This window comes from Podarcis bocagei, assembly GCF_964188305.1.
Source record: "Podarcis bocagei genome assembly, chromosome: 2".
NCBI classification, from domain to species: Eukaryota; Metazoa; Chordata; class Lepidosauria; order Squamata; family Lacertidae; genus Podarcis; species Podarcis bocagei.
In genome coordinates, this window is record NC_138126.1 from 37,576,674 (window position 1) to 37,596,216 (window position 19,543).

Consider the following 19,543-nt stretch of genomic DNA (forward strand, 5'->3'; position numbering starts at 1 on the left):
CGGGACATTTTGCACATTCGCAACCTTAGATTCACACTGCAGTACATACATATTAGTTCTAAGGCTAGCATTTGCCAACACTGCCCCATTTTGCTTTATCTGGCACTGATCTCCCACAAAATTTACTTCAAAGCCTGCCTTTGCCAAATCAGGAATGCTCAGGAGATTGTTTTGCAAACTAGGCACACACAACACATTCCTGAATGTGTGTCCCAGCTGTGGGAACACAACCTCCCCCTCACAAACCACATTAGCTTTCTGGCCCGTAGCAAGACTTACATGTTTTTTGTTTGAAGCCCTAGCATCAGTTAGCAGTCCTTTTCTTTTACAAAAGGTTTGAGAAGCTCCACTGTCCAGAACCCACAGCTCTTCATTTTCTTGACTATCTGCAGACACCCAAGCGGTAGACTCCCTCTGCTGCCACTTGTGCTTCCGCTGTTTTTGTTGCTTTCTCGGGCAGTCCTGCAGCAGATGTCCACTGGACTTGCAGCAAAAACACCTTTTTACTTTGTTGACCACCGGCTGGTCTGCAGCAGCACCTCCTGGCTGTTTCTCCGGCTCCCGACACCTCTGCTCTTCCCGGCTGTTGTTCCCTCTGGGATGCTCCAACAGCTGGGCTGAGGTCATCTTTCGCTCTGCACGCCTGTCCTCCTCTGCATACAACCGTCCGGTCACGTATTCCAGAGTCAGCTTATCAGTCTCTACAGACTCGAGGGAGTTGACCAGCATATCATAGCTGTCATCAAGGGAACTCAGGACTATAAAGACTTTGTCCTCTTCCCCCACAGGCCTCCCTCTTAAGGCTAGCTCCTGGAAACAGCCTGTTAGGAATTTTAGGTGGTTTACCAGGGAGTCCCCTGGTGTCTTCCGACACCGGTACAGCCTCCTGGTCAGTGTTATCAGTGATCCAGCTGTCTCTCGCACATGGACAGCCTTGAGCGCATTCCACGCCTCACTTGCCATCACCTTATCAGCTACGTAGACTAGCTGGCTGTCGTCCACTCCAAGGATGATCGTAGCCAAAGCTTTCTCATCCTTTTCAAGCTGGGCCTCTGCTAGTGCCAGCTTTTCATCGTCGTCCTCATCCTCCTCAGGGGGCTGCGGTGGCTCTTCCACCACTTTCCACAGGCCCTCACGCTTGAGGAAGTGTTGCATGTGGACCGACCAGGTGCTGTAGTTCATGGCTGTCAGCTTCTCCAGCAACACGCCAGTTCTGGACTGCTCCATCCCTGCAGCTCACCTCCAGCACCCACGGCTAGATAACTGCCACCTGTACTCTTGCGCAGCGGAAGCGTGCTGGGCCCATAACCCTGTCGCGTATTCCACGCGGCGTTTTCAGCAAAGCACTAAGAGTTCCAGGTTTTTCAGTGCAGTCCTTTTTAATGTGAGTTATATACAGGCATTTACAAAAGAAACAGTCCATACAGAGTACTTACAAACGAATACTCTCCACCACAGCACCACCACACTACAGCACAACCACCACACCCCCTGTTAAACAGGCTTTCCTTTTTAAAACAGGTGATAGCCAATTACACTAAACACACTCCTGCTGAGTCACTCTGACCCAGCAGAGTATTGCATCATCCTGTTGAAGCCTGCAGACTTATCCAGTATCCTGCGAATCCCAACATCCTAACATCCTTGACTGGCACAAATATGTTGCTTCAGCTGCAATATAAAGATACTCGGGGTACTTATAACAATAAGTGGTTTGGCTAATGATAGACAGCATAGCCTTATGAATGTTTTATTTACCCTGAGCTCTGATTTATGTTTCCTTTCTTTGAAAAATGGTGCTCAAGGCTACTTCCAGAAAACAGAAAAATCTGGAAAGGAAAGCTGTTGAACTTTTTGGTGGTCTATTACTAAAGTGGTGCTTTCTAAATCCCACCACATCCAGCCAACCAAATGTGAGTGACATAATCTCTCTGCTCTCATCTTACCTTTGCTTGGGTCTAATGTAGGTACCATGTTTTACATTTACGGGATGTTGTACGCTGGGTGAAACGTGGAGGCTGCGGCTCGTTCCTGACATGCGGCTCTTATCTCTGACAATTATTTCTGCCGAGAGCTACCATTGTTGTTGTTTTATTATCATGGCTGGAAGACAGCTTGCTGGCTGTAGCATCACATCTAATCTTTGTTTTCTGCTTTGGGTACATAATGTGGTCCCCCTTTCGAGCCACAGCAGCTACACACCACAGTGTTCTTTAATATGTCTATACAATCGTCCCCAGCATAATCAGCATAATCTCTGATCCAGCAAAAGCCTCCATCAGTGGAATGGGGAGAGAAAGTTTCTTTGCCAATACCCCTGTTCCAAAACCACAGCAAATGAATAGAGTGCTTCCTTTTTAGCCAGGTAAATCTTGAATTTTTCCAAGCACAAGGATCTGAGCAGAATTGCTATTGATCCTAAATCACGTTTAACCCCCTACATTTGAAATTCCGCACCTGGACTTGCACTGATTGTAATATATCGCCAACCAAAGATCAGCAGATGAAATACCTGCCATAACATAACTCATTTTTACACCTCCTGGTACTTGAGCTCTTTGCATGGATTAAGGTTGGTATTGGAGGAGAACAGGGCTGCCATGCCTTTAACAACAAGTTAGTATTCTACGAACAAAAAACAGTATTCTAGCTTTTGTACGCTTTAAAGTATGGTTGTGAATATTTCCTGATTTTATTGTTTTATCATTTTGTCAACTGCCTTGAGTTTTGTTTCAAGCTGTGTATACATTTTATGATGCAAACAAACAACTAAGTGGGAGGCAGATAATAAACTGAGTAAGGCTTTTCTAGTATGGAATGACAATCATGGGGAAAGCTTCCTCTGTTGGTATTCTGTCAGGCATCTTATTACTTGTGCTTCATCCTGATTTATTTAGGCTGCTCCTCCCTACCACCACCACCTACGAAAGAGGGTATAGATTTGCATCTGAAAATAAGTTCATGCACATTTTATGCAAGTTTATATCGTCCTTTGTGGGTGCTGCAGGAGACCCAACCCACATACAGCATACCAGGCCCCAAAAATCCTGTTGGCAATATTTCCAAACAAGGAGAGTAGCTGGAAGGATGTTCTGCCTGCCAGAAATACGGTATAGTGGTACCTCGGGTTAAGTATTTAATTCATTCCGGAGGTCCATACTTAACCTGAAACTGTTCTTAACCTGAAGCACCACTTTAGCTAATGGGGCCTCCTGCTGCTGCCGTGCCACCGGAGCACGATTTCTGTTCTCATCCTGAAGCAAAGTTCTTAACCTGAAGCACTATTTCTGGTTAGCGGAGTCTGGTATGTAACCTGAAGCGTATGTAACCCGAGGTACCACTGTACTTAGCACTGCCAGTGAGGGCACAGGTAACAAGTCCTGTGCTGTCTTTTGGTTAATTTCACAAAACAGTTTCCCAGAAGGAGGCTACCGTAGGTCATTCCCACCAAAGCTGGGGATACTTTCCTTTATGCTGCCTGCATCACCAGCCCCAATCCCAGAACAACTTCCTCCTTCTATTCTGCAGCCTCAATATACACCTCTGCTTTCACTTTCATACCAATATCCTTACCTCCCAATCTTCCTGCTTTTGTGCAACCACCCCATGTACACATTCATGCATCTTCCTTCTCCCACACATTGCAATGACTAAGCACCCTTTCCGCCTTCTGCCCATTTACAAAGCCACTGTTGCCTCCAATGCTGCTGCTCATTCGTGCCCCCACTGCCATGCCTCCTCCTCTCTCCTATTCTGCAGCTCCTGTAGATCGTCTACAGATTCACATCTCCCACCTCCATAGGATTGCCCTATGCAAGATTAAGCCAAAATTTGCGTTAAGAGGTGTCCTTTAAATTGGGGGTGGTGTGGGGTACAAGACGGAAAACAATGCAAATAAAATTCCAGACATAATGAGGAGAGGGAAGGGACTAGTCTTTTAAGAGAACAGGGTACATTTCATGGTGGGGAAGGTTATGGGCAGGGGGCAAATATCAAGGCACAGGAGCAAAAAGGAAAAGTGGGTTAGGTCTCTGGGATTGTTTTGTGACAGCTCAGAATATGAGAAGATGGGATCTCTGACGACGAGAACTTTTCAGCCACTGGTCTTGGCCTGTGCTTTCAAGCGGAAGTCTCTCATTTTTTGAAAATGATTTTTGGGACTCCCTTGGGACTCCCTTTTAGAGCCAGTGTGGTGTAGTGGTTAAGAGCAGTAGTCTCGTAATCTGGGAAACCGGGTTCGCGTCTCCGCTCCTCCACATGCAGCTGCTGGGTGACCTTGGGCTAGGCACACTTCTCTGAAGTCTCTCAGCCCCACTCACCTCACAGAGTGTTTGTTGTGGGGGAGGAAGGGAAAGGAGATTGTTAGCCGCTTTGAGACTCCTTAAGGGGAGTGAAAGGCGGGATATCAAATCCAAACTCTTCTTCTTCTTCTTCTTTTTCAAACTGGCATGCATTCAGCACACACGCAAGTGCTGATATAGTGATGCATTTGGTTTTAATTTCTATCAACATCTCTGTGCAAAAATAGACTGCCATCACTTTCCCAGCAGTGTGCATTGGAAAAGGTTTACCTAAAAGGAAGGAGTGGGAGGAGATCTCTGAGATGATGTGCATTGTTTGGCAGAGGCTTGTGCTAGCAGGAAATATTTTATTTATAAACCACTTTCAGAATGTGCTGTGTCTTGTCAATAAGAAATAGTGGGAGAAAAATTATTTGTTTCTTTGCCGTGGGCTAAGTAAATGGATAGATTTATTTATTTTCATCTGTTCTGTTTTAGTACAGTATTGGCTTCTCTTCGTGGAAAGCCAGAGCAGTGCTTTGATGTGAGCACTTTTAAAATAACTTAATTGCACGGCAGATGGTTAGAAGCTGAAAACCTGTGTGAAGGTGAAAAATTGCTTAAGGAATGCTCCTGCCCCATAGGGAGAAATCCTTCTATTTGTAGGTGTTAGCTGCAGTTTCCATATCTGCGATTAGTCCTTAATATAGAAGGGGTAGCATGGTGGAGCTGACAAAAACATGTCATCACAGCATGAGGAGCAGAACAAAGTGCCAGCGTTTCCATCAAATCAATCCCTCTTCTTCAAAAAATCCTCAGTAATAACCACTAGCAAATAACTTCAATCAGCAGGCTACAAGCATGAGATATTCATGTTTTAGGAGCTCTTTGAGAAAATGTGTTTGAGAGAGAGAGAGAGAGAGAGAGAGAGAGAGAGAGAGAGAGAATTTTTTATACCTCCTAAATTGGGGCATGATTTTAAAACATTTAATCCAGATGGAATGTTGTTTCTTGAGGCAGGCTGCTCCTGTATATTGAAAGCATTCTTGTGTTTAAAAAGTGGCAACCCGCCTATAAATCCTGTTTGGTTTTTTTGTTGGCTTGGTGGGACTTGAACCAGCAGCCTGCCTATCAAACCTTGGCTCCCTCAGCTGGTCGGGTAGGCGGTTAGAGCTGTGCCATTCTCACAACAGTCAATGCTTGGAGGGTCACATGAGCCTCACAGGCCAATCCAGTGCCATGGGCTGATATAACTATCCCCAGATCTTCTAACTTCCCTCAGTCTGAGGGCCAAATCAGGTGACAAAATGGGAGCATCACACCTAAGGGTAATGGGCTGTAGCTCATTGGACCTATGCATAAGGCCCAAGGTTCAGTCCCAGGCATCTCCAGGAAGAACTGGGATTGTTCCCTTGCAGAAACCCTGGAGAATAATAATAATAATAATAATAATAATAATAATAATAATAATAATAATAATAATAATACCGGTAATTTATTTATATCTCGCCCTCCCCAGCCAAAGCCGGGCTCAGAGCGGCTAACAACAATAAAAGTAACACAGCATTCTAAAATCAATTCATTTTAAAATCAATTCAAAATCAAATTATTGGGCTAGAGTTCTGTGAGGATTACCAAAGGAGGGGGTCAGACTGTGCCTTGGCCAAAGGCCAAGGAACTACTTCCGATCACTGCAGACAGTGCTGAGCGAAATGGACCAGCTTGAAGGAGTGTCGGGGGGGGGGGGAAGGGTAAAACTTCCTCTGATGACAGTCCCAATTCCAATTCCTGTTTAGAATTTTGTCAATTCATGCATTTCACATCTCATTTGATTTGTCACTGACCTACTTTGGCTCATGAGGGGCACCCGACCTTCCTGTTGCATGATCAGCTTCTGAGACTTCCACCTGCTTCTCTCGGAAGTCCTTTCCTTATTTTTACTTACTGAACAGCACCTCTAAACCACTTCATATGTGAAAATCTTTAAGCAGAATACAAAAATGCAACATAAAAAGCAATAAACGAGTATCATAAAAAACAGAGGTGTGACATTAAAAAAACAGTAAAGCAGCATTATAAAAACAGGAATTCAGAAATAACAAGGTCCAATCTCATGAGTGAGGGTAAGCTTGGCGAAAAATATGTGTTTGCAAAACATCTGAAGCAAGTGATAGATGGTGTTTCATGTATATAAGAGGGGAAGGCATCCTCAAGTGCAGGAGCAATGACATTAAAATACCCTTTAGAAGGTCACCTTACACCTATAGAAGGTCACCTTACAGCTTCTATACAAACAGCACAAAGCTTAAAAGCACTACAGTGGTCAGGTTACAGACGCTTCAGGTTACATATGCTTCAGGTTACAGACTCCGCTAACCCAGAAATAGTACCTCAGGTTAAGAACTTTGCTTCAGGATGAGAACAGAAATTGTGCTCCGGTGGTGCGGCGGCAGCAGGAGGCCCCATTAGCTAAAGTGGTGCTTCAGGTTAAGAACAGTTTAAGGTTAAGTACGGACCTCCGGAACGAATTAAATACTTAACCCGAGGTACCACTATACCGTATTTCTGGCAGGCAGAACATCCTTCCAGCTACTCTCCTTGTTTGGGAGGCGCCATTAGCTAAAGTGGTGTCTCAGGTTAAGAACAGTTTCAGGTTAAGAACTGACCTCTGGAACAAATTAAGTACGTAACCAGAGGAACCACTGTATTATGGCTTCCCCCAAAGAATCTTGGGAACTGTAGTTTGTTAAGGGTGCTGAGGGTTGCTAGGAAACCCCAACCCCCCACAAAACTACAATGTCCAGAGTAGTTCAACAATCATTACTTCCTCCAATTCTGAGAATTGTAGCTTCCAGGGTGGGGTGGGGGATAGAGGTTTCCTAACAATTCTCAGCACCCTTAAAATGCTACAGTTCCCAGGATTCCTTGCAGAAAGACATGACCACTGAAGTGGTATAATCATGCTTTAAATATATGGTGTGGATGTGTCCTTAGGGAAAGCAGTCCTCTCCCTGGAAATATTAAGAGTGGCTATGTTTTAAATATATGGCACAGACATGGTCTTAGTATTCAAAGCACTTTATTATCTCACCCTCCCTTTAAGGATGGCTAGCATTAATAGCCCCATATTGTAGCGAGAAGAAAAAGCAGAGAGAATAGCTTGCCTAAGGCTATCCAGTAATTTCATGACTGAGATTATTTTTCTTTCTTACATACTTACCTGGGAGGAAGTCCCACTGAACTCATTGAGGCTTACTTTGGGGTAGATAAGCATAGGATTGGATTGTAAAATGAAGATGAAGTCTAGGAAATTCCTCCTTCCGTATAAAACATGAATAAAGTCGGCAGAGTGTTGTTCACTTGATTTAGAACCTGCATCGTAAAGTTGGGCAGTAGTTGTTTAAAGTAAAAAAAAGTCCTTTTTATAGATCAAACTTCTTGAACCTTCATTCATAAATCTCTTCTGTCCCACATGAGATATAAAAAGGATGTTGTGCTCTTGTAGAATGTTTCTGTAGCTCTATTTGGACCCTTAAATTATGTATGGAGAAAGGGAGAAAAACCTGTAACGGCAACATAAAAGATCTTTGGGATCATTTATAATCTAAGGCATTGCAACAGCACATACTTTCCCATCTCCTGCAGTGGTTAAGTTTGCAAACCTATTCACACAAGCGGGAGTAAGTCCCACCAAACTCAGTAGGGCTTGATTCTGAGTAGACATGCATAAGTGATACAGCTTTGGGATACTGCTGCATTAAAAATGTAGATTTAGATCTGTAATAAAAGAGCTAAAATGGATTCTTGTTCAACAGCATTTTCACGAATTTGTATAAGGGCCCACTGGCATTTGCAGTAACAAGATTTTCTTTTTCCTTTTCTTACTACCTCTGTTCTTTTTTTCCACTGCAATAGACATTTTGATGCACACATACATTATTCAACATTATTGAAAGGGGAGCAATGCTGAGCTGCTGCAGAAAGATGACTGTATCTAAATCAGTGCCCCCAATGTCCATACAAATCTCTTTCCTAGTAATCAGTCATAGGTTTGGCTCCACATTTGGTTAAATATTCATCAAGTATTTAAACATTACTGTATCCTGCTGTAGGACAAAGGCATGCCAGGGTCTGCATCAGACATATAAATTATCTACCATCTACCATCACGACCTGAAATATATTTTACAAAAGACTAAGGGAAAGACGGGAAGTTGGGTACTGGTGCCTTGTCATCACCATTCTTTATAATGTCTCCCTGAATGTGACTTTGAGGATGCTGCATAGGTTAGAAGCCTATGGAGTTCACAAGTGTTCACCTGACCTCCCAGTCATTTTCAGCCCTTTGATGTAATCCAGAAGCCATTTCCAAAGTTCCCATTGAAAGGAGCTTGCTGAATGGCATATGCCAGGAATGCCTATTACAGTGGTACCTCGGGTTACAAACCCTTCAGGTTACAAACACTTCAGGTTACAGACTCTGGTAACCCAGAAATAGTACCTCGGGTTAAGAACTGAATGTTACAATTCTGTCATTTGTCCATCTCAAGCTGGAGGTATCTGCTCCAAGCTCAGTGTGTGCAGATTCTAACCTTTGGTCCACGAAAAGGCAATAGTGGGTGCTTACAATATTTTAATCACTAAATAGCACTTTAAGAATAGCACCTACCATTCTATTTAATGAAGTAATCAATCAATCAATCAGTTCTCCTTACATCTGATTTTCATTAAGGCCATCCCATTCCCCCCCTTGACACATTCTCATAGACCAGTTTTGATTCAACTTTTACAGACAGCATGTGGGGGGAGACTATTCAATGTGTTTGTGGAATATACTTAGGCATTTGTTCAATGCTCTGACCTTGAAAACCTCTTAATTCAGCAAGCATGTCAGTGGCATAAATGAGGTCAAGTCTTGAGTATTGGACAATTTTTGACAATCCTGTTTCTTTAGAGTGCTTAAAGAAAGGCTTTCAGAATTCAGACACAATTATCATTGCTTGAGGGACATGTAAGACCAAAGGTCATTTTAAAGGCTGATAGAGTGATGTTAAGCCCTTGATAATACAGCCATTCACAGGTGGCATGCATACACATACAGAGACTTTTGGAAATGTGGTGCTATTTATTTCCCTCATGTTTCAGTTAGAAACATGAGATTTTAAGACAAGCAGGATTCAGCAGGGGCTCCAGCAAAATTCCTTTGCATGGGCTTCCATTTATCTGTAGCTTACCTCTCTGACTTTTGGAGGCTTCATTCCCTTGGAAGGTATTGCCTGAATTGATCTGGGGTGAATTGGCCTCCTGTCTGAAATGCTGCAGTGAGATTTATTTTGCTGTGCACAACTCTAATATACTTAGCACATAGAGACCTATTTTATAACCAATGCATCTCAAATGCATAAAAATCAATGAGCTGGCCATAGATTCCTGTGGTATAATCATATGACCCTGTAGCATAGGTCAAGCACTTCAGTATAACTTATTTACTGTAAAATATACAGCCATCTTTCACATGGAGCCTCAATGGCCAGTTCTAATCCAGGTTTTTATTTGATTCACAGTTTCAGAGTGTTGTTCACAAATGGTGTTAAAAGCAAAAGCCAGGAGACAGGAGTCATATCAATGCCTACAGTAGCTCCAAAAGACTTCCAGGTCTAGCTTGTTTTCACTACCAAAAACAACCATATAAGGATACATAATCCTTTCTACCTAGACAGCATCTTAAAAAGCAGAGACATCACCTTGCCAACAAAGGTCTGTATAGTTAAAGCTATGGTTTTCCCAGTAGTGATGTATGGAAGTGAGAGCTGGACCATAAAGAAGGCTGATCGCTGAAGAATTGATGCTTTTGAATTATGGTGCTGGAGGAGACTCTTGAGAGTCCCATGGACTGCAAGAAGATCAAACCTATCTATTCTTAAGGAAATCAGCCCTGAGTGCTGACTGGAAGGACAGATCCTGAAGCTGAGACTCCAATATTTTGGCCACCTCATGAGAAGAGAAGACTCCCTGGAAAAGACCCTGATGTTGGGAAAGATGGAGGACACAAGGAGAAGGGAACGACAGAGGATGAGATGGTTGGATAGCGTTCTCGAAGCTTACCAGCATGAGTTTGACCAAACAGCGGGAGGCAGTGGAAGACAGGAGTGTCCATGGGGTCACAAAGAGTCAAACACGACTAAACGACTAAACAACAACAAAATGGGTTCTTTGAGGTATATCTCATGATGCCTGGTGAGAAAAAATGTGCAAAGAAGAAACACTAAAATGACGGCCAGCAGCATATGCCCAAGAGAACTCAGCAATAAAGGTGGGAAGATCAAAACGTTGAGAAGCCATCATAGATCAGAAAGAACTATAGACAGAAAACTCTAAGCAACTATTCACAGAAACATAACCGTCTTCAGGGATTACAGTAAATTCTGGTTTGTTTGAGGCTGGCGCTGTCCCATCTAGAACTCTTGAATCTAGAGAGAATTCCAGTTGGGGCAAAAGGCAATAGTTATTCCTATTCTTTAAATGGCATGTAAACCCTCTACAAGTTTAATGTGACTTATGCTGGAACACACCTTCTAGTAGAAATGGATTTGTTCCAGAAGTGGTCTACTGGATTGTACGGTTCATTTCTGGAAAAGAGCCTTCTCACCAGGAGCAAGTTGAAAGGCTTGACATTATCAACACGCATCAACATCCCAGGCCTTAGCTTCTTTCTGGAATTATCTTGTTGTTGTTTAGTTGTTTAGTCGTGTCCAACTCTTCGTAACCCCATGGACCAAAGCACGCCAGGCACTCCTGTCTTCCACTGCCTCCCGCAGTTTGATCAAACTCATGCTGGTAGCTTCGAGAACACCCCAATTTAGATGATTTAGATTATAGTAAAGGTAAAGGTACCCCTGCCTGTACGGGCCAGTCGTGTCCGACTCTGGGGTTGCGTGCTCATCTCGCTCTAAAGGCCGTGAGCCGGCGCCATCCGAAGACACTTCCGGGTCACGTGGCCAGCGTGACGAAGCTGCAGCTGGCGAGCCAGCACCAGCGCAGCACACGGAAATGCCGTTTACCTTCCCGCTATAAAGCGGTACCTATTTATCTACTTGCACTTAAGGGTGCTTTCGAACTGCTAGGTGGGCAGAGCTGGGACCGAACGACGGAAGCTTACCCTGCCGCGGAGATTCGAACCGCCGACCATACGATCGGCAAGTCCTAGGCGCTGAGGTTTTACCCACAGCGCCACCCGCGTCCCTGATTTAGATTATATTAAATATAAATTTGACATGGAAATAAAAGGTTAAATAACAGTCTGTCGTTTCTACGCTAGAATATAACACTTATTTACACTCGCTTAATCTTTCTTCTGCCAGAGCCCAAATCATGCATCCCCCGAAAAGAACACATGAAAATATTTATAGTTACAACATAGCAAGTGGGATGCATAATTCTGATAATAGCTTTTGGAGTCCTCAATACAGAACGTGCTAGTTTGGTAGATGTATATGACATTTATTTATTTATTTATTTATTTATTTATTTATTTATTTAATCGCCACTTTATCAGCCACTGGAACCAGCAAAAACACAAATATGTGAGAATTAAAATGACCTCTTGTAGAATCTGATGTACCACCTTCATCCTAGAACAAACAAATCATCTGTATCATCCATTAAACTGACTATATTATGTTGGGACAAGAGCTGTGTGATGCATGGACACTAACACCCAGAGAACAGTTTTTCACAGTTTCTATTTCTTTCCGTTTCTATTTTTCATCCTGCATGTGTCAACAAACAGAGGCAATTTGCTTTCAAAATTATGGAGAAAGCATGCTCTAGGTTCTGAGACTCAAAAAGCGAAATCTACAACTGGAACAAATTGGGCATATATTTTCCTCACTTTATTGCATCCTACATTGAAGCCACTTCTGCAGTTACATGGTTTGTTGGTTTGTTTTTGGAAAGGTTTTTGCTTCTAGAGTTTTAAATTTCAAGTAGAATCACTTTATGGGATGAATGAAGACAAAGAGAGGAAAACAGGTCTTTAACCAATAGGTCATCGGCTTGGCGGAACAGAGAGGTGCAGTATGTTAAATGAAGTCACAATGTGTGGTGAGTCTAGAGCTCCTCAGTAGCCTCTGAGCACTGTACTCACACAAAGCAGAGCATGATTCTTCAGCTCTCCATAACTGTTGCCCTAAGGAGGACTTCAGGCACAACAGCAAAGAGAAGACAGCCACAGATGGGGCCAACAGATTCTACTTCAGGCACTTTGCCCAGTGCACCGGTGTAAAAACACAATCAACACTTCTTCTTTTTAGGACTTGCCACATTCCATACTATCTATGCAAGAAGATACAGCAACGAGAGATTGACAGAATTTATTCCATACTGACTTAGAAAATGGAAAGGCAGCTATTCTTCTTCTGCCTTTTCAGACCTTCTAATGAAATTTCAATCTGTCTTCTCCGAGAATCTGCCGGTGCACAGGGAGTATATTTCTTAAGTTTGTAACAAAAATACACTACCAAGAGGACACAGTCGTACCTAGAAAAATATTGCAAAAATGATAGATCAAATGCAACAAACAGTTAGGAATTTTACCAGCACCTGGATTCTGGGAAACATTCCCTGAGACATTAATATAACAAAGGAAGCAGAACACAAAAACACCCCAAAGCAGGTAGAATATGGGGGGGGGCTACAAAAAGAGTGAGTTATTTTAATAATGGGACTAAGATCACATTGGGAGAGACTGGTGTGTAGAGCACATGTTTTTCATGCAGAAGGTCCCAGTTTTAGGTCGCTGGCATCTCCAAGTAGGATTGGGAAAGTCTTCAGTCTTGGAAAGCCACAGCTGGTCAGACATTACTGAGCTTAATGGGCTAATGCTCTGATGAAGTCAAAAGCAGCTTTCCTTAGCCTCAAAAGCATTTATAGCAGGTTTCAGTCTAGGCTATGTTGTGTCCTATATCCCAGCCTGTGCTACACACATGCCGGCAGCACCAGGATCCCACAGTAGGGATGGACCCCTGGCAGTGTGGACAAAAAAGTGAAGAATGCAAAACCAGCATGAGCCATGAAGGGAAATTCTGGGATTTGTCCTGATCTGTACCTCATCTACCTTTCTGCTTCTCCAGCTTTTGCCTTCCAAACAGTGCTCCCCTCCAAGCGGCAATGCCCTTCTCCCTGAGAAGGAGGCTAGTTCACACAGGTGCCAGATATATGGAGAAACGTGACTCAAAGAAGTAGGAGGCCCAGGGTTCGCTCTGATTGTTTAGAAATACACAATTGCTTTGAAGTCCTCTCCCCTAGCATGGAAGATGAAGAACAGACTCCATTTGAGGATCTCTCCCTCATTACAGTCGATCAGGTATATGAAGACGAGCAGCAAAGTCAGTCCTTAGGGAATGTGCAGGCGACCTTGGAACGGACAGCTCATGGAAGAACCCCAACCAAACCTAAGAGGAGGCGTGTAGTGGTGATAGGGGATTCCCTACTGAGGGGAACAGACGCAGTGATCTGTGGGCCTGACAAGATGTCTCGGGAGGTGTGATGTCTCCCCGGGGCTAAGATCCAAGATGTAACTGAACGACTGCAAGGAATCATAAAACCCGCTGACAAATACCCCTTCCTCTTGGTTCATGTGGGAACCAATGACACTGCAAGCAATAGCCTCCAGAAGATCAAAAGAGACTATGAGGCTCTGGGGAGGAAATTGAAGCAATTAAATGCACAAATTGTCATCTCATCTGTCCTCCCAGTTGAACGACGTGGCCCAGGGAGAGAGGGGAAAATAGTGGAAGTGAACAGCTGGCTTCGCAAATGATGTAAACAGGAACGGTTTGGATTCTTAGATCACGGACTGCAGTTTCTTGAAGATGGACTTCTGGCAAGCGATGGGCTGCACCTCACAACGGTTGGAAGGAATGTTTTTGCCAAAAATCTCAGAAACCTCATCAGGAGGGCTTTAAACTGACTAATGTGGGGGAGGGAGACAGTGCTCCTGAAGGTAGGAGTCTATCAATTGATGAAGATGATCATCCAAATGTCATAGACCAAATGGAGCAAACAGCACGCAGACCTAGTGGTGGGAGGAAAAAATCCTTAAATAAGAGACACGGGGGAATGATTAATGGACTTCAATGTCTGTACACTAATGAGTGACCTCATTGTGGGAGTTTACTATAGATCCCCAAGCCAAACGGAGGACATAGATGATGCCTTCCTGGAACAGATGGCCAAGCATGCAAAAGGAAGGGAGATAGTAGTAATGGGGGACTTCAATTACCCGGATATTTGTTGGATGTCAAACTCAGCCAAGAGCATAAGGTCAAACAGATTCCTCACTGGCCTTGCAGACAACTTCATTGTCCAGAAAGTGGGAGAAGCAACAAGAGGAACAGCCATTTTAGATCTGGTCCTAACCAATGTTGATGACCTGGTTAGTGGGGTAGAAATGGAAGGATCATTAGGCGCGAGTGATCATGCTCTTCTGAAGTTTACTATACAGCGGAAAGGAGCAGCCAAGCATACTAGGACTCAATTTCTTGACTTTAAGAAAGCCGACTTCATAAAACTTAGGGAAGTGCTGGGTGAGATCCCATGGACAGTAATACTAAAAGGAAAGGGAGTTCATGATGGCTGGGAGTTTGTTAAGAGGGAGATAGTATAAGCACAACGTCAGGCAATACCAATGAGACAGAAACATGGAAGGTGCCTAAAGAAGCCAGGGTGGCTATCTAAAGAACTTTTAACTGAGTTAAGATTAAAAAAGGATGTGTACACAAAATGGAAAAGGGGGGAAACCACCAAAGAGGCATTCAAACAAATAGCCAGCACGTGTAGAAGAAGAAGAAGAGTTTGGATTTGATATCCCGCCTTTCACTCCCCTTCAGGAGTCTCAAAGCGGCTAACATTCTCCTTTCCCTTCCTCCCCTACAACAAACACTCTGTGAGGTGAGTGGGGCTGAGAGACTTCACAGAAGTGTGACTGGCCCAAGGTCACCCAGCAGCTGCATGTGGAGGAGCGGAGACGCGAACCTGGTTCCCCAGATTACGTGACTACCGCTCTTAACCACTACACCACACTGGTGTACACACAAAGTCAGAAAAGCTAAGCACAGAAAGAACTCAGGCTTGCTAGAGAGGTTAAAAGCAACAAAAAAGACTTTTATGGGTATGTTCGTAGCAAAAGGAAGAACAAAGAAACAGTGGGGTCACTCAGAGGAGAAGATGGTGAAATGCAAACAGGAGACACAGAAAGGGCTGAACTCCTCAATGCCTTCTTTGCCTCAGTCTTCTCCGATAAAGAAAACAATGCCCGACCTGAAGAATTTGGAGCAAATGATTCAGCAAAGGAAACACAGCCCAGAATAACTAAGGAGATAGTACAAGAATACTTGGCTAGTTTAGATGTATTCAAGTCTCCAGGGCCAGATGAACTGCATCCAAGAGTATTAAAAAAACTGGCAGAGGTGATCTCAGAACCACTGGCAGTCATCTTTGAGCATTCCTGGAGAACAGGCGAAGTCCCGGCAGACTGGAGGAGGGCAAATGTTGTCCCTATTTTCAAAAAGGGGAAAAGAGAGGACCCAAATAATTACCGCCCAGTCAGTCTGACATCAATAGCAGGGAAGATTCTGGAGCAGATCATTAAGCAAACAGTCTGTGAGCACCTAGAAAGGAATGCTGTGATCACCAATAGTCAGCATGGATTTCTGAAAAATAAGTCATGTCAGATTAACCTGATCTCGTTTTTTGACAGAATTACAAGCCTGGTAGATGAAGGGAACGCAGTGGATATAGCCTACCTTGATTTCAGCAAGGCATTTGACAAGGTGCCCCATGATATTCTTGTAAAGAAGCTCGTAAAATGTGGTCTTGACTATGCTACCACTCAGTGGATTTGTAACTGGCTGACTGACTGAACCCAAAGGGTGCTCATCAATGGTTCCTCTTCATCCTGGAGAAGAGTGACTAGTGGGGTGCCACAGGGTTCTGTCTTGGGCCCGGTCTTATTCAACATCCTTATCAACGACTTGGATGATGGACTCAAGGGCATCCTGATCAAATTTGCAGATGACACCAAACTGGGAGGGGTGGCTAACACCCCAGAGGACAGGATCACACTTCAAAATGACCTTGACAGATTAGAGAACTGGGCAAAAACAAACAAGATGAACTTTAACAGGGAGAAATGTAAAGTATTGCACTTGGGCAAAAAAAATGAGAGGCACAAATACAAGATGGGTGACACCTGGTTTGAGAGCAGTACATGTGAAAAGGATCTAGGAGTCTTGGTTGACCACAAACTTGACATGAGCCAACAGTGTGATGCGGCAGCTAAAAAAGCCAATGCAATTCTGGGCTGCATCAATAGGAGTATAGCATCTAGATTAAGGGAAGTAATAGTACCACTGTATTCTGCTCTGGTCAGACCTCACCTGGAGTACTGTGTCCAGTTCTGGGCACCACAGTTCAAGAAGGACACTGACAAACTGGAACGTGTCCAGAGAAGGGCAACCAAAATGGTAAAAGGCCTGGAAACGATGCCTTATGAGGAACGGCTAAGGGAGCTGGGCATGTTTAGCCTGGAGAAGAGCAGGTTAAGGGGTGATATGATAGCCATGTTCAAATATATAAAAGGATGTCACATAGAGGAGGGAGAAAGGTTGTTTTCTGCTGCTCCAGAGAAGCAGACACGGAGCAATGGATCCAAACTACAAGAAAGAAGATTCCACCTAAACATTAGGAAGAACTTCCTGACAGTAAGAGCTGTTTGACAGTGGAATTTGCTGCCAAGGAGTGTGGTGGAGTCTCCTACTTTGGAGGTCTTTAAGCAGAGGCTTGACAACCATATGTCAGGAGTGCTCTGATGGTGTTTCCTGCTTGGCAGGGGGTTGGACTCGATGGCCCTTGTGGTCTATTCCAACTCTATGATTCTATGATTCTAAGTCCTAGGCACTGAGGTTTTACCCACAGCGCCACCCGCGTCCCTTTTAAACATTTCAGAGAGGGACAACTATATTTTCTAAGATTTCAGAGATGGAAAACAGCTATATTTCTCAGCTGGAGAGAGGAGCAGAGAGAAAAACTCCTTCCTTCCCCCTACCACTTTCACAATAAGGGGAAGAGTAGGGGGAGTGGGGATATTGTCAAAGCAATAGCAGCTATTGTAGCAGCAGCTGCTATCAGGTAATGTGGCTTGGGAGTCTATGGCTATGATGTCAGTTCTGAGAAATTCTAAGCATTCTCCAGTTTTGCCTTCAACTGTGAGTTCTAAACCAAATTGAACCTTACCTATTTCTGCTTCCTTTGTGTGCCTGATTTGCATCTCCATTTGCATCAGAGACAGTAGATGATATCCTCTGGGGCCAGTCCCTATCATAGAGTGTTTGTTACTAGTTTCGTCTTTTGCCTTTATCTCCCTGGTGAATCAAGAACATCTAGATAGAATGCCACCATCTAGAAAATGATGGCCATCAGTTGATTCCTCCCAACATAAAATAAGCAAATAGATGCTAGCTGCATTTTTGCATCTCACTTCCACCCCTTCACTCCCCAGTCCACCAATTTCTACACATATTCAGAACAGGATGACACTGGAAACATATCGGAGATCCTGAAAAAGAACTGGCTCAGTCTCACATGTGGCTTGAACACCCACAGTTTTGTTTGAAATGCTCAGCTCCTTCTTCCCTTTGCCTCGAGGACTCAATATTAGTTTCACCTGGCAGCCCGGACAGTCTTGCTTTATCAAAACTGTAGGGGTCTGATTGTCCCATTTAGTGCAAATACGCATGCAGGAAGAAAGAAAGGATGCACTCAGCAATTTGCTTCTGCAGGGCAGCATTTACTGGCTTCACCAGCAACACACACATGCACACAGAGTTCTAAGTGTCAGTAATGCTGCGTCAGGGGAAAAAAAATGAAAGACTGAAGGACAAAGAAGTACCATAAACTCCTCTGATGCACATCTCAGTTTGAAGGAAAAGGATAGTACAAGAGACTCAAAACATAAAGAACCCTTGGCATTTCCCACTTGTGTATGGGTACTTCAGTTTTAAATGCATATTTGTGGAAGGCTGAGTTTTCACAGAGATGTGTCTCATAAAATATGAAAACAAAAATGGGGGTGGGGAGAAGGCACTTGGTGAAGATGAAATGCCCACTGCAAGAACGAGAGTTCTCAGAGTTCCAAAACATTTTATCATGCTCAACACATTCATATAAGGTATTTGCCAGTGCTATTTTTCTAGAAAAAGAGATGCCGGAACTCACTATGAACGCCTCCCTTGTAATGGCAATGGCACCCACCTGAGAGGGGCTGGAGCTGAGTTCTGGCTGAAAAAAGCGCCCAGCTGCTCATGCATATGGTACTCCTGCATATGTTCTGTGTCCACTGTTGGGGAAATAATCCCTCCGAATACCAGTTGCTGGAAAGCACAGGAGGGGAGAGTGCTGTTGTGCTAGGCTTGGCCCCTGTGAAAACAGGACGCTGAACTAGATTGGCCATTGATCAGATCCAGTAGGCTCTTCTTATGTCCCTAGGTGCTCATATTTACAGTATTTTCCCTCTTTCCCTTTTCCCTTTAGGTGGGGATAGGTGAAGTGTCCTTACCTGATGTGTTAGAAAGTTGCAGAAACTGCTTTCTTTGTGGTGAGAGCCTGCCATTGAGGATGGATTCTGCCACTCCTGCAAGTGAAATTAGAAGGACTGTTTGGAATAAATATTTTACACCAGGGCGTATCGGTGTACTGTAGCTTGCTTGCATGTCAATATCTGTCCAGGGTTGTCTGGGTCTCATGGAGTAGACAAATGAGTGGGTTAATGATTGAGGATGAAAAATTATGGGAGTGGTTGCAGAGTATGGTTTGAGGGTGTGCTAGAAGAATGAAGTTTGAATATACAGTATTGGGTTACAGTGCTTAAGTGTTTGATCTGAATGTGTTGAACATGTAAGAGTATGCTTGAATGGGATGTATTTTTAGCTGTGGTTAGATTAAATTGCATTTATTGTTGTATAGGGGGCTGGGAATAGAACTGGATTGGTTTGTTTTATTGTATGATTAATTTGGCATGTGGTGGTTGGGAAGAGTGAGTTTGTTTTTCTTTATAAAAAAAATTCCTTCCAGTAGCACCTTAAAGACCAACTAAGTTAGTTCTTGGTATGAGCTTTCGTGTGCATGCACACTTCTTTGTTTTTCTTTGTTAATCATGTTTAAAATGTGGCATTTATACTTTGTTGTTGTCTTCAGAATAAAGGAGG